The sequence below is a fragment of the Molossus molossus genome, unplaced genomic scaffold (assembly GCF_014108415.1).
Source record: "Molossus molossus isolate mMolMol1 unplaced genomic scaffold, mMolMol1.p scaffold_m16_p_1, whole genome shotgun sequence".
In the NCBI taxonomy this organism is placed as follows: domain Eukaryota; kingdom Metazoa; phylum Chordata; class Mammalia; order Chiroptera; family Molossidae; genus Molossus; species Molossus molossus.
In genome coordinates, this window is record NW_023425344.1 from 234,084,356 (window position 1) to 234,100,514 (window position 16,159).

A 16,159-nucleotide genomic window follows, 5' to 3' on the forward strand; every position below is an offset into this window, starting at 1 on the left:
CACACTGGCCAGGCTCAATTTTTTTTATTACAGTCCACATTCAGTATTATATTTACTTCAGGTGTATAGTCAAGTGGTTTGATATTTGTATAATATACAAAGTGATCCCCCAATAAGTTTAGTACCCAACTGATACCATATATAATTATTACAATATTATTGACTATATTCCCTATGCTGTACTTTACATCCCCATGACTATTTTGTAACAACCAATTTGTACTTCTTAACCCCTTCACCCTTTTCATTTTTTTTTTGTAGACAGGAGTTATTATTTTTTATTTCTATCCATTATCTACAATTTATAGAGTTGTAAAATATTTCAAAGGCAGTGAAAAACTTAAATCAGATAATCAATAAAGGTACGTGCTAAATATTCATGATTCTCCTACATGGCGGAGCCTGAGTAGGAGACCCTTGAGTCTGTCCACATGCAAATGGCAGAGATTGCTGGTACAAATCTCATCCAACAGAGACTTCTGCCTAAGCCATTCTTGTTTTACTTATACTATAAACATATTTTCAAGTGCATGGCAACATGTATTAGTTGTGCTATTAGTTCCGTCTGAAAATAATAGTGTGAAAGGAAAAATGTAAGGATTTGGAGATTTTTGAGGAGTACGTCTACAGGAGGGAAAAAAAGCAAATACAAAGAGATTCCTGGAAAATAAGAGAGTTCTCATATAGAAAATTAAAGATGAGTATGAAAACTGCAAGAGAAAAAACATGCCAACATGTAATTTGGATGAGAGATGTCATCAAAGCTTCCATGAGACCCAGTGGCATCCATGGGCTTTTGAGAACACTCATCCAGGAACAAAGGGAGTTGGTCATGTTTAGAAAGTTTCTTGTGAGCATTTTTTGGAACACTGTTACTTGTTGGAAGATCCTCAGGTAGGTCATTAGAGAAGGTCTTGCAAGTAGGAGAGACAAGGGGGTATTTTATGAGGCAGAATGTGGCGTCATGCTTTGTTGATGCCTCTGAAATATGAAATTAATAGATGACATTAGTAGTTTTTACAACATGACATTAGTAAATAAAAAACAGTGATCCCTGTGCTATATTTCTGAATATGTCACATGATGCAAACAAGTGTTAAAGCTTGAAATCTGTAGTGCATGTCTACTGGCAGCTTCAACAGAAAGACTCAGCTTTAATGTGCAGAAGGGTCAGGATAAGGATGGCTCTCTCGGAGAATAGCACAGGAATCAACTTCGATTTTATGGACCTGTCACTCCACAGACAGGATTGTTTAGACTCTCACTCATGGACACAGAATGAGTTTTTTTGGAGAGGTGAGACAAAATTCTGGCTGTATAGCTCCTCTTATTAAGAAGAAAATGAATACCTTTCTTTTAAAGGTATACATATAATAGTAAGAGATATAGAGAAATATAATTTACATGCGATATGGCTAGAAAATATCTATTTATTAGTAACTATTTAACCTAGCTGCTAATAAATATATTGGTTTAATGGACTGAACATCTTAAGCTTACTTTAAGAAGCAATGTACATTTGCTATTTAAATGAAGTTCATAGGACCGAGTACCTTTTTAGTGACACAGAATGGCAAATTAGCTTTGTTTTTGAGACATTACTTTCTGCTGACATCAATGGGATAAACAGTAGCCAGTAAATCTTTCTGTGACAAGGGCCATCCCAAGTCCTTTTGTTGATGCAGTTTGGGCAAAAGGGGATGATTTTTGGCTATCTCCTTCCACTTTACTCCTCTGGAATTACTATGTGGGGTAGCCTTTAGAAATTAAAATCGTACATTAGTAGGCTTCTAGAATGTTCTCTTCTTCTTTGGGGACAATGGCAACAGGAGAAAAATCTGTCTCCATGCACTTAAGGATGTAAATATTTTAGCTATTCTCTAGTTTGCTAATATTGCCTTAGTTAAAAAATGAGAGCTCATACCCCATTTTATTTACCTGCACGGTTGTCAGCAAAAAGCAGCATTATTTTTTTAAATTACTTCCATCTCCAGACTGCTTCTTACCTTCACAGGTTCCCACTTCAGAGTCTGTGTCTGTATATAAATGTATCACAGAGGCATCTCATCCACTCCACTCTGCATCTGTTCTGCCAAAAGAAGGGGTGAAGTGGGGAGGAGATGGGAGAGTGGACAACGCCAGACTTGGCCATTAAGAGATATGGCAAGGTCAAGTTGACTAAACTGGGCAGCCTCCGATAGAAACTGTTTTCAGTGTATCCTATCTTGGATTTTTGTAACAAATAAGCTTTTTCACCTTTCACGAGCTTTGCAAGTCACCTTTCAGTCACATCTGAAACCTGTTTTGCTTACTTTGGTAAAAAATTTTTTTTAAAAATGGATTTTATTGTACTTGTCATGTTTGAAAATGTATTGTTATTGTTCAAAGCTTTTAGACTATGCACAGAAAAGGTTTGCAAATGAAATTGTAGCTGCTGTGCAGGTATTCAATCTTTGGGATTTCATACTGGCTTTTAGATATCTGGCTATTGACTAGCCTTCTAAGATAAAATATCCACTTAAACTCACTGACTAAACACAATTCTCACAACATAAGCAAGGTTTTACAACACGAGTCATATCTCACTCACTGCACACAGTTCTCACAACCAGGCTACTGAGAATATTTCTTAAGGTTTCATAAAATCCAACGTAGTGTCAAAATATTCCTCAAGGTTCTTATCATCTTTGGTGTGTAAGATGAAGAATTCTACAGATAAACACATCGGTCCTGGTAGGTGTTAACACTCACAGCATCAACACTGCAATTTTCCCAGTTTTCTTCCTTAAAGACATTTTAACTTCTTTGCATGAACAAACTGAAAATAAAATGACATCTTTAAAGTGGTAAATGGAAACCTTCTTGAGGTATTTAAGAAAATATTCAAGTAGAAAGCATGAAATGTTCAACTATGTGTCTTACCTGTAGCATCCCTCATTCAAATGTGTAGTAACAAGGAAATAATATTTGGATTCAGGAAGATGTGTGTATGAATCCTTGGCTTTGTAAGGTTTATTGGTAAAATTACATGAACTTGAACTAATTTACTGTATGATTTCACTTTTTAAAATGCTTCCTTTTGCATAATTTGGGAAGAATTGTGCAGATTTCCATGCCCTTGAGGTTGGTAGAGGTAGACTGACAGTGTATATTAGCTCAATACCCAGAAGGTGGAAACACGCAATAAAAGTCTGGCCAGCTTGGGTCACGTGAAGATAGGGAAGTAGGGTGGCTGGTGATAAAGGGATGGTCAGTGTGAAGCTTTCCATGTTTCCAATTACCATACAATTTACCTTAGTATTAATCTGAGGAAAAATTTTTCAGAAATGTACTAGTACGCTGCTGGTGGGAATGCAGACTGGTGCAGCCACTATGGAAAACAATATGGTGTTACCTCAAAAAATTAAAAATTGAACTTCCATTTGACCCAGTGATTCCACTTCTAGGAATATACCCTAAGAAACCTGAAACACCAATCAGAAAGAATATATGTACCCCCATGTTCATAGCAGCACTATTTACAATAGCTAAGATCTGGAAACAGCCCAAGTGTCCATCAGTAGATGAATGGATAAAAAAGCAGTGGTATATATACACAATGGAGTACTATGCAGCTGTAAGAAAGAAAGATCTCTTATCCTTTAAGACGACATGGAGGGACCTGGAAAGTGTCATCGTAAGCGAAAAAAGCCAAACAGAGAAAGGCAAGTATTATGTGATCTCACTTATTTGTGGAATATACTGAACAAAGCAGTCTGAGGAATGGGATAGTCCCAGAGACATGGAAGTGGGGTACAGACTGACAATCCCCAGAAGAGGGAATTGTGGGGGAGGGATAAACCACGGCACATATATGCATGTATGCATGAACAATGGACATGGACAACAAAGCTGGGGACAGGGCGGGGAGGGAGGGGAGTGGGGAATCAGTGGGGGGGGGAGGAGAAACATCTGTAAGAATAATAAATTAATTAATTAAATTATAAAAGAAAGAAAGATCAAAAATGACATTACTATGTATGGTTGTTATTATATGTGCATCATGAATTTTATTCTACTTTTTACCTAAATATTACATTACAAATCCCCCATGAAAAGATCCAGTGGGTGCATTCATGGCATAAAGCTATAAATCTACCAGCTACTTGAAGACTGTTTGATTGAACACTTATAATTCTAAATGATATCTAGGTTTTGTGAGTGGTTCTGATGATAGCAAGAGAGGAGATGAAAATTGTATGAGCCAAAGCTCAAAATTTATCCTAGTTAAAAATATTTTTTAATGGGTGGCAGAGGTGGGGATTTGGTTGTAAGAGTGGGTAAGGACTTAAAGAGAGAGATGTATTCTCTCCTGTGGGTCCTGTGGCGGTTGCTGTTACCTCCCCAATAGGCACGCACCGCATCTTTGCTGACAGAATCTCACTTTGAAGGAGCTGGGATTATGCCCAGGTGCAGGCACTAGGTGATGCTTCATCTTTTCACTCTCCCAGCAGATGCATCTAGCGATGGATGCGTGACACTGTAGTGAGACCTAATCCCGTATCTATTAGAGCGGGGATGGGGAAGACTTTTGCTTTCTTGATAGAAGGGTTAGGGACTGACATTGGCCCTTCCCCCTTTCCTCCTGCCTTGAACAGTGATGCAATTTTTATTTTTTGAGCTGTGACTACTCTGCAGCCTCTCTCCACAAGCATGATGTTGAACGCCAGCTGTGGAGGGTGACAGAGTGTAAGGAAATAGTCCTAGTTCTATGTGGTTTCACAGACCGACCGAAACAACACAGCAACTGCCTATCATAGGTTGATGCTCTCTGAGGACAAGAAAAATACTTTTTTAAAGCCTTCTTAGTGAGGTTTTTTGTTGTGTGTATATGAAAGTAATGCTAAATTATTTAATTAAATTATTTAATGTCTTTCTGAGTTTTAATCAAAATAAAAACCAAAAAGACACTTTATAATTAGATGAAAATTCATAAATTATACTTACACCGAGAAACTCATTTGATCTTCACAGTAGACCTCAGGGATAAACTATTCTTTCAGTTTTTGAAACAGGAAATTTATAATGTGTCAGACTCAGGAAATTGCTCAAGTATTCCCAAACTAACAATGGCAGAGGTAGGTTGAAACCTGGCTTGTCTAATGCCAAGATAAATGTTCTTTCTTGAATACTCTATTGAGTGCCATCATGTATTCTTGCCATTATTGGGATATCAGGTTAATATAGACCATGCAATCTTACATCTCACTCTGTCCTGATTTTTATTCATTTATTTATATTTTTAGTTATATATATGGGGAATGAAAACCTCTGACTTTCTGAATGTCTTCCTTTGAAATATATTAGAGTAAAATAAATTTCTATTTTTTTAGGTTATATATAAGCAAAATTTTGGGAATATTTTTGTCTGTACATTTGCAAGTCAAGGGAACAAAAGGAAACAATTAAGTGCAGCTAAGCAATCCAATCAGACTGAGAAAAACCTCTTGTGTTCTCTCCTTCAAATGATATGCACTAACTATGCAGGACAAGCTCCATGCAAAATGACATGGTTGTATCATGAAGATAGTAGACTAGACCTGTTTATCAACAACAAAGTTTTGAGGAAAGACATCCTAGGAGCTCTGAGGTCCAGAACAAACCCTTTAAAATTGGAAACAACTTAAATCTGAATAAATTATTGGTGGTTTTTATAAACTATGCTAAGCATCCACCACGGGACCCACGGGAGAGAATACGCCTCTCTCTTTAGGTCCTTTCTCACTCTTACAACCAAATCCCCACCTCCACAACTCATTAGCATAAATTGTGCTAAGAATCCAATGTTAAATCAATTATCAAATCATAATACATTGAAAAAAATTTTAAGACATGTTGATAGCTATTTACTCTATGCAAGGCAGTGTGCCAGGATTTGGTAGTAATTAAGGTAGAAATGGTCATTGTAGAGTTTACAGTTCATGAATTTTGTGCTATTAGGTGCATGGTCTCTGCATCATAGATTTTTTAAATCTTCTTAGATGTACATATATTTAGGGTTATTGTAATTTATTATTTATTTTATTTTATTTTATTTTATTTTATTTTATTTTATTTTAATTTATTTTATTTTATTTTATTTTATTTTATTTTATTTATTTTTATCCTCATCCGAGGACATTTTTCCATTTTTTATTCAGATAGAGCGGGAAGGAGAGAGAGGAAGAGAGAGAGAGAGAAAAATCGATGTGTCAGAGACACATCGAGTGGCTGCCTCCCGCAGGGCCCAATCAGGACCAGGGACAAACTGCAGCCAAGGTGCATGTCCTTAGCGGGAACCAAACCCGGGTCTCTGTGGACTGCAGGCTGACGCTCTAACCGCTGAGCCCAATTGGCCAGGGCTATTATCTCTTTTATTTTAAATGTTCCTCTTTATCATGTTATTCTCCATCTTCAAGTCCATTTAGTTTGATATTAATATAGCCATTCCAGCTTTCCTATGCTTACTGTCTGCATGGGACATCTTTTTTCTTTACATTCTTTTATTTTCAAATTATTTGGGTGTTTACATGTACACTGCATTTTCTGTAGAGATCATACAGCTGGGTTTTTATTTTTGTCAATAAATTCTAATGCTTTCTGACTTAATTGACTTGTTATTTATATTTAATGTACTTGTTGATATTTTATTTAAACACAGCATCTTGCTCTTATCAAGATGATACATTTTTTTTTTTTTTTTGACCACCTGCTTCTTTTTTCCAGACTTTGTTACAGTTGTCAGATATTTTTTAATAGTCCATAGTATTTGTACTGGAATTCTATACCTCCTCTTATTTTATTGATGATTGTTCTGGGACAGTGATTCTCAATCCGGGATGATTTTGCCTCCCAGGATACTTTAGTCTGGAGCCATTTGTGGTTGTTAAAAATGGGAGGGTGGGGGGCTGCTACTGGCATCTAGTTGGTAGGGACCAGGGATGATGCTAGGAATCCAACAACACATTGGAGAGACCTCTGCAACAAAGAATCATTCCACCCAAAATGTCATCTCTGCCAAGGCTGAGACACCCTGCTAACAGTACACATTCTAAAACGATCAAAGCCTAGTTAGTGTCAACACTGTCCCACTTTTCTCTTCTTATTTATTTATTTATTTTTAAAAAATTCTTTTTTTTTTTTTTTAAATTCATTTTAGAGAGGTAAGGAGAGGGAGAGAGAGACAGAAACATCAATGAGAGAGAACATCGATTGGCTGCTTCCTGCATGCCCCCACTGGGGATTTGGCCCACAACCTGGGCATATGCCTTGACTGGGAATTGAATCTGTGACCTCTTGGTGCATGGGCTGATGCTCAACCACTGAGCCACACCAGCCAGGCCTAGTTTACTTTCAACTTCATGCCTGGCCCTTCACAGTAATGTGTCTTTTTCTCCGACTGCTGTTGAATTGTCTCTCTATCTTTAGTTTTTAGCAGTTGGATAAACTTGGTTTGAAGCTACAGTAATCATATCATCAGTGAACTTGTTTCCTAAAACTTGATATATAAGGACTTAGATTATTGGGCAAGGACCTTGCTCCACTATGGTTTTGTCACCTTCCCTTTGTATTTTTAACAGTTTAGTTTTGCTTCTGTTTACTTTTATGTTGTGCATAAAAATGTACACAGATTTTCTTTTCCTCTGCATTAAACATTTTACAATAGAATGTTTCTTCTTTTTGTTTCCTTTAAATATTTTATTTTTAGTCTACTTTGATATTAGTATCATAATTTCTACTTTTTTCTTTTTAAGTTTCATAGATTTACACATCCCTTATTTTAAAAAAAATCTGTCTGCTGACCTCCATCCCTTTGGTCTCTTCCTCTCCATTCTTGCTGACTTTTTCAGCCTTTTCTCCAAATACAATCTGCATTGTATTTAGCTGAAAGTTTTAATATGTGATTAACACTATTTCCTCCTTTTAATGTTGATAAAAACATATATATGTGTATATATAGTGTTGATAAAAAGATTATGTTTATATATATATTTGATATTTTGTTTTCACTTTGGTGTTGGAGGCTTGCTCTTTATCTTAAACATCTTGAAATCTGTATAATTAAAATTATAAAACTAAAAAGCATCTTAGAAATATTATCTAATGTAGTATCTATATTATGGGGGGTTATTTATTAATTATGTTAATACTATGACTCAACCATAAGAAGTATTTTTATTAGTAGTAATAGTTTCTTCTTCCTCCCTTGCACCTCCTCCTCCTCTCTCTCTTCATCATCATTAATAAATAATTGTTTCCAAATGCATTTTCATTATAAAAACATCTCCAAGGAGACTGTCAATGGTCATGCTGTCTCCCTCTGCCAGTGATCTCAATAGGGGAGGGTTGCACATGAAGGATATTGTCATTCTCTCATGGTGAGGATTCTGATAAAGTCTCCTAGGAAGGCAGTGTCTCCTCTGGTTGATAACCACATCTGCTACAATTTTACATTTTCTTTGGATTAAATTAAGCACCTGACAAATGAGTTAACTTTTTCCAGTTTACTGACACGGTTAAATGTTGGCATAAAAAGTTCAGCTCTCTTGTGTCATACAGCATCAATGATTTTCAAGGCAGGAGAAAAAGAATAATTTTCTAGTCTAAATTTCTCCTTTTACTGATGAATGAACTGAAACCCATATTAATTAGTTGACTTGTCCCACCTGATAATACTGATTTATGATGGAGACTAGATAAATATTAGTCATTGTTTGTTTTTCTTTTTCCCAGAGTTTATCAAAAGAAATGTATTTATCAGGTAACTAGTTGCTTATCGAAATTCTCAGGACAAGTTTTAAAAGTATATAAAGAAGAAATTTAAAATGTGATAAGACCAATCACTGACCTCCCTCAAAACATTAAATTATGGATAAGCTATTTCTATTTTATGTAATCTATTCCAGAGCAAATAAAAAAATAAAAATAAAAAAAACTACTCTTTTTTTCTTTTGGTAATGGTAGTATAGTCCTGTGTCTCAGTTTGAATTTTCTGGAAATAAAAGCCTAAGCCAAAACTCACGTGCTAATGCTTGGTTAGGTATACAATACCAGGGAAGCAAAGGTAAAAGGAAAAGGGAGGAGAAATGGAGAGAAGGGAAATTCGAGGTGGCATGCTATTAACTTGCCACACTTATCAAGAAAACCCCAAACAGTACTGCTGGTTTCTTGTTTGCAGTGGATGTCTGTAGACTGGCCTGATGAAACTACTATGTCTGGGAACGGTCCTTCACGGGCAGAAAGAGTAATGCATGTATCTTGCCAGTCTTTTCCAGCTCCCATCTCTCATTAATGAAAGTCCTCCACTTGTAAATTCTAGCAGCTACTGTGGTGCTCAGAACATCTGTGAGGCGGCAGGTCAGTCTGAGTGCTGGAGATGCTGCAGCTTCCGCACAGATGGGGATGATGGAGGCACGTCAAAACCGTCCTCGCTCCTGGAGGAAAAGAGGCAACGGCCATGGTCAGCCGGGGCTTATGGCCTCCGATCATGGTCCTGTTGCTGGGCCTTCAGCAGTTTTTATTCTCATAAAGCCCCAAGATGAGAAGCTAAAGAGCTATTACAAAGGGACATTGATGAAAACTATTTTAGGAAGTACAAGCAAAATGAATCTAATAGCGAAGTAAAGTTATATCAGATACTATGGCAGTTTTAAAAACGTCTGCATGTCCTGGGACACCACTTCCATCCAAGCGTTGGGTTGGATGTCCCCCTCCTTGAGTGAAGAAGTGCAGAAGTGAGAGCTTGTGACTGTTGTGATTCACACAGTGTGGTCAAAGTGAAGCTGCATTACTTTCAGGGATAAGTCATAAAAAGGCAAGCACCTCCTACTACTCTTGGGATATTTTCTCTGGTGGAAGCCCCGGACATGCAAGAAATCCCAACACTGTTGATACTGTTATAATCGAGAGATCACATGTGGGTACACCAGCCTATGATACTAAGTTCAGCCTTCCTATGATCCCCGTAGACATTAGACATGGAGTGAAACCTTCTGCCAGCTAAGTACCACTCAGCTAATGCCATAAGGATCAAAGGATTTGCCCAGACTTTCAGCCTATAGAATTCATAAATATAATAAGATGCTTGTTGTTGTTGTTGTTTTTTGCCACTGTGTCTAGCATGGCCAATTTTTTTTTATCAATAATGACCAGAATAGAATGTTTATCTCAGAAAAGATTGTTATAATGGTAACCTTAAATGAGAAAGCCCATAAGATTAATTAATGGATGCTGAGAAAATATTCAATGAAATACAGTAGACAGTGCTGATTCAAAGAATAGCAAGCAAAGCTAAGAATGGAAGGGAATATCAATGAATAAAATAATTGTAACAAACATCAGGCAAGTATTTTATTTCGATGATACATTAAGATACTTCTCCACTAAGGTAAATGCTTCTGTTCCCCCAAATTTGTCTGTTGAAAATAGATGGTTACTAGACTTATTGTGGTGATCACCTCATAGACTATATAAATATTGAATCCCTACATTGTACACTAAAAACTAATATAATACTGTATGTCAGTTATAATGAAAAATAAATAAGATTTAAAATAAACTTAATGCCCAAGGGGTTGGTATTAGGAAGTGGGCCCTTTGGGAGGTGATTATGTCATGAAGGTGGAGCACTTATGAATGAAATTTGTGCTCTTATAAAAGAGGCTCCAGAGAGCTGGCTCACCCTCCCACCACGGAAAGGTACAATGGTCTGTGACCTGGAAGAGGGTCCTCGCTGGACCAGGTTGGCACCCTCCTCTTGAACTACCAGCCTCCAGAACTGTGAAAAATAAATTTTTATTGTTTATAAGCTACCCAGTCCATAGTACTTTGTTATCTCGGTTGGAATAGACTAAGACCTTCACAGTTAATGAAAAGAATACAAGTAACCTTGCAGAAAAATCAGTAAAAAGTAAAGCAAATTATTTCCAGAAAACAAAATGCAAATTGTCAATGAACATTTGAAAAGATGCTAAACCTCATTTAATAATTTTGTAATTGCAAATTTAAACTCCAGTAATTTGTCATTTTTTTACCCATCATATTTGAAAGTTTTAAACCGTGGATGATCTTCAGTGCTCGTAAGGACGTGGGTGGGCAGGTATCTCGTTCTTTTCTGGCAGAAATGCAAACTGCTACAGTTATTTTTGAACAGTAATTTAAGAAACTTTTTTTTGTTTTTTTCTTTTTTTTTAGGGAAAAGAAACACAATTACCCTTTAACATAACAACTCTACTTCTACTTCTTACAATTTGCCCTGCAAAGAAATTGTGTGTGTGTGTGTGTTTCTCAACCTGTGTGTAGCGACCCCTTTGGGGGTCGAATGATCCTTTCACAGGGGTCACCTAAGACATAACAGTAGCAAAATTACAATTATGAAGTAGAAATAAAAATAATTTTATGATTGGGGGTCACCCAACATGAAGAATTGTACTAAAGGATCGTGGCATTAGGAAGGTTGAGAACCACTTTCAAAGGGACATTAATGGCAAGCATTTTTTGTATAATAACAAAATATTAGAAAACCTAAATAATATTGATCAACAGGGGAATAGTTACATGGATTATGGTACTGTGGAATACTATACAAAAGTTTATGACAAAGAGGGAGATAAAAATATATTTAATACATAGTGTTAAATAAAATGGAAGAAGAATGGCATGTATATGCATTAAATTATCCTAAATATTTGTGTATATATATCATATTTGTAAATATGCAGGCAATTCTATGAAAAAAAACACTAGATTATTTATTTATTGTTTTTAATTAATTAATTATTTTTTTATTTTTAATTTTTTTTTTTTACCTATTCTTTTTTTTTTTATCCTCACCCGAGGACATTTTTCCATTTTTTGTTCAGGTAGAGTGGGAGGGAGAGAGAGGAACACAGAGAGAGAGAAACATCGATGTGAAAGGAACACATCAAGTGGCTGCCACCCACACAACCGACCAGGGCCGGGGACAAACTGCAACCGAGGTACGCGCCCTTAGCGGGACCGAACCCGGGTCTCTCAGGACCGCAGGTCGACACTCTAACCGCTGAGCCAAACCGGCCAGGGCTATTTTTAATTTTTTTAAAAATTTTTTTTGTTACAGATATTTTACCTTTTTTACCCCATTGGCACCCCCCTCCCCATCCCACCCCCACCCCATCCCCGGCTTAGTTGTCCATGTCCATTGGTCATGCATACATGCATATAAGTTCTGTGGTTTATCTCTTCCCACCCCCCCCAACCCCCTCTTATGAGGGATGTCAGTCTGTGCCCTACTTCCATGTTTCTGGGTCTACTGTATTCCTCAGGCTGTTATGTTCATTATATTTCGTATATAAGTGAGATCATGTGGTATTTGTCTTTTTCTGCTTGGCTTATTTCACTTGGGATAATACTTTCCAGGTCCCTCCATGTCGTCTCAAAGGATAAGAGATCTTTCTTTCTTACCGCTGCATAGTTTTGTTAGATGTTTCTCCCCCTCCACACTGATTCCCCTCTCCCTTCCTCCCCCCCCTTCTCACCCAGTCCCCAGCTTTGTTGTCCATGTCCATTGTTCATGCATAAATGCATATAAATTCTGTGGTTTATCTCTCCCCCACCACTCCCTCTTCTGGAGATTGTCAGTCTATACCCCACTTCCACGTCTCTGGGACTACCCCATTTCTCAGACTGTTATGTTCATTATATTCCACATATAAGTGAGATCATATGATACTTGTCTTTCTCTGTTTGGCTTGTTTCACTTAGGATAACACTTTCCAGGTCCTTCCATGCCATCTCAAAGGATAAGAGATCTTTCTTTCTTACAGCTGCATAGTACTCCATTGTGTATATGTATCACAGCTTTTCTATCCATTCATCTACTGATGGAAAAAAACAAAAACAAAAAACAATTCCATTTACCATTGCGCCAAAAAAATTAAGATACTTAGGAATAAACTTAACCAAAGAAATAAAGGACCTATTCACAGAAAACTACAGGTCATTGAAAAAAGAAATAGAGGAAGATATAAAAAAGTAGAAGCACATACCTTGTTCATGGATTGGAAGAATTAACATCATTAAAATGTCCATATTACCCAAAGCAATCTATAGATTCAATGCAATCCCCATCGAAATACCAATGACTTACTTCACAGAACTAGAACAAATACTTCAAAAGTTTATGTGGAACCAAAAAAGACCTCGAATAGCCACAGCAATCTTGCAAAAGAAGAACAAAGTTGGAGGGATTACATTACCAGGTTTCAGGTTATACTACAAAGCCACTGTAATCAAAACAGCCTGGTTCTGGCACAAGAACAGGCATATAGACCAGTGGAACAGAACAGAGAACCCAGAAATTACAACAGAAGATATCAAATCAGCATTTGTCCCCTTTGGTAAAATATCGGATGCCCGAGTAGTTAAAGATATGGCAACTGGAAAATCCAAAGGCTATGGTTTTGTATCTTTTTATAACGAACTGGATGCAGAAAATGCAATTGTGCATATGGGAGGTCAGTGGTTGGGTGGTCGCCAAATCAGAACCAATTGGGCGACACGTAAACCACCTGCACCTAAAAGTACACAAGAAAACAACTCTAAGCAGTCGAGATTTGAGATGTAGTAAACCAGTCAAGTCCAAAAAATTGTACTGTGTACAGTGGAGGAATTGCTTCTGGGTTAACAGATCAGCTTATGAGACAGACATTCTCACCATTTGGACAAATCATGGAAATAAGAGTTTTTCCAGAAAAGGGCTATTCATTTGTCAGATTTCAACCCATGAAAGTGCAGCCCATGCTATTGTTTCGGTGAATGGTAGGTACTACGATTGAAGGACATGTGAAATGCTATTGGGGTAAAGAATCTCCTGATATGACTAAAAACTCCCAACAGGTCGACTATAGTCAGTGGGGTCAAGTTTATGGAAACCCACAACAGTATGGACAGTATATGGCAAATGGGCGGCAAGTACCGCCTTACGGAGTGTATGGGCAACCATGGAATCAGCAAGGATTTGGAGTAGATCAATCACCTTCTGCTGCTTGGATGGGTGGATTTGGTGTTCAGCCTCCCCAGGGACAAGCTCCTCCCCCTGTAATACCTCCTCCTAACCAAGCTGGATATGGTATGGCAAGTTACCAAACGCAGTGAGCTGGGACTCTAAACAAAATTGTAATTCATGATAGCTTCAGTTTCCTGTGACACTCTGAAGACATGGAAGTAGACATCGGAAAAGGACAATATTTATTTTAAAAACTGAAATATTTGGAACCTTTAGCACAGCTTTGCTTTGGTGAAGGACCCATGTCTTCTAGTTCTGCCTTTTTAAGTTTTTGTTCATGATGGATAGGAACATGATTTTTCTTTGTGTACAAAAACTAAAATAAAGTCAATAAAGACAAAAAAAAAAAAAGTTTGTGATGCAAACACCTGAATTGTTAATTACAGTGATGAGCTCAGGTCCCTGGCTTCATCTTCCAGGGTTTTCTTATTGCTCAACACAGCTATGGATTCTAATTGGGATAAATGCATTTTCTTCCCTTTTGTGGAATTGGAGTCTGGGCACATTTATATTATTATACTAACACAGTTTGTCAGACAAAAGCATGTTCAAGTCCCTTCAATTTTATAAAGAACAAAAACATTTTTTTTCTCTCTTACTCCACTTTCTTCTGCTGCTCCTGGGCCTTGGGGAGCCAAAAAAATTGTTTTGTTTTTCTTTTATGCCAGATAATGTTTCTATTATGTCACTTTCCCCCTCTGTTTTTGGTCTACTTTCCCAGCGCACTCCAATCCAGCAGAATAATCTACACTGAGTGTTTTAACTGTTCCTACTTCAGAAACGGAGCCCTCCGTGGAAAGATCTGGGCTGTCAGTAGTATCAGGCTGCCTTTGGAAATGTTCATTCGCCTGCTTTCATGTACTTTTATGATGTTATTAACAGCAACATCCTTTTCATGTTGCCACTGTACTTCTTTTGTACCAACGTTGTTTTTTTTACATCCCAAATTCACAAAACGAGTATGTCCCTCTCTTCTAAGTTTCTTTCTCCATCATACTCCAGTCTTCTCTCATTACGTGTGCTCCTGATTCTCCCAATTCTCACCTGATTGCTTGGATAATACACTCTGCAAGTCAAGAGCCTGGACATATCCACTGACTGAAGGATCATCATCACTGGTTATTTTATCTATTACTTTAAAAAATGCTGAGGGCATGAAACTGCACTTGGTATTCTATTTTAAGAGACACATTCATGAATTTCCCACCACTATTTCACTGCCACCTGCTCTCTCCCTCCCCACCCCACTAAGCATCCATCTGTGGTCCTGTTATCCTGTTTTCTATTGGACACACGCTGCTCTAGCCTATGCATCCAGAGACCCTTGCTCCATGTAGATGATGTAGATGATGCGATGCTTCAATGATTTCACCAGTGTTCTGCCTCCTTTCAACAATGCACATATTTTCACTTTGTTTCTCTTCTTATAGTTTTGCTTCTTCGGCCTCCACCCCCACCCCTTTTTTGTGTGTGAAGAGTGATGATAGTAGTAAATGAAACCAGGTCAATGTTACCCTTTCCACTACTCATGTCTTCTTGTGCATCCTTTTGTGAAATATAGTTTATGGGTATAATAAGATATTAGTCTTGGTGATTTTTCAATAGCCTTAAAATCTACAAAACAACTGAAGTGGCTTCTCTCTTGCCCTTTGAGTAAGTAAAACTACTATTGTCTAAATACTAATGACCATCTTTATTTCTGCTAATGTGACCCACAGCAGAAAAAGCACAGATATACTTTAAAATGATAATTCATACCAGCAAAGTCTCATGATACTCAACTCCTCATCAACCTGTTTGCTGTGAAATACATACCTTCAAGTAAAAATCCAAAAAGATTTTACTCCTCTGTGGTATACATAATAATGGCCCCCAAAGATACCCGTGCTCTAATCCAAGAAACCTGTGAATATGTTACCTTATATGACAAAAGAGACTTTGAAGATGTGATTAATTAAGGTGCTTGAAGTGGGGAGATTATTTTATATTATCTAGGTTAGCCCAATGTAATGAAAATGATCGCTCTATGTGAAAGAGGGAGACAGGCTCATTAGTGTCTCAGTATTCGATATGAACACGGCAATACTGACCATTGTC

At 37.3% G+C, this 16,159-nt stretch overlaps 1 pseudogene; it reads left to right on the top strand.

Annotated features, from left to right (window-relative positions):
* Window positions 1-13,351: 13,351 nt before the first annotated feature.
* On the top strand, window positions 13,352-14,227 carry LOC118641587 (annotated as a pseudogene).
* Window positions 14,228-16,159: the final 1,932 nt, after the last annotated feature.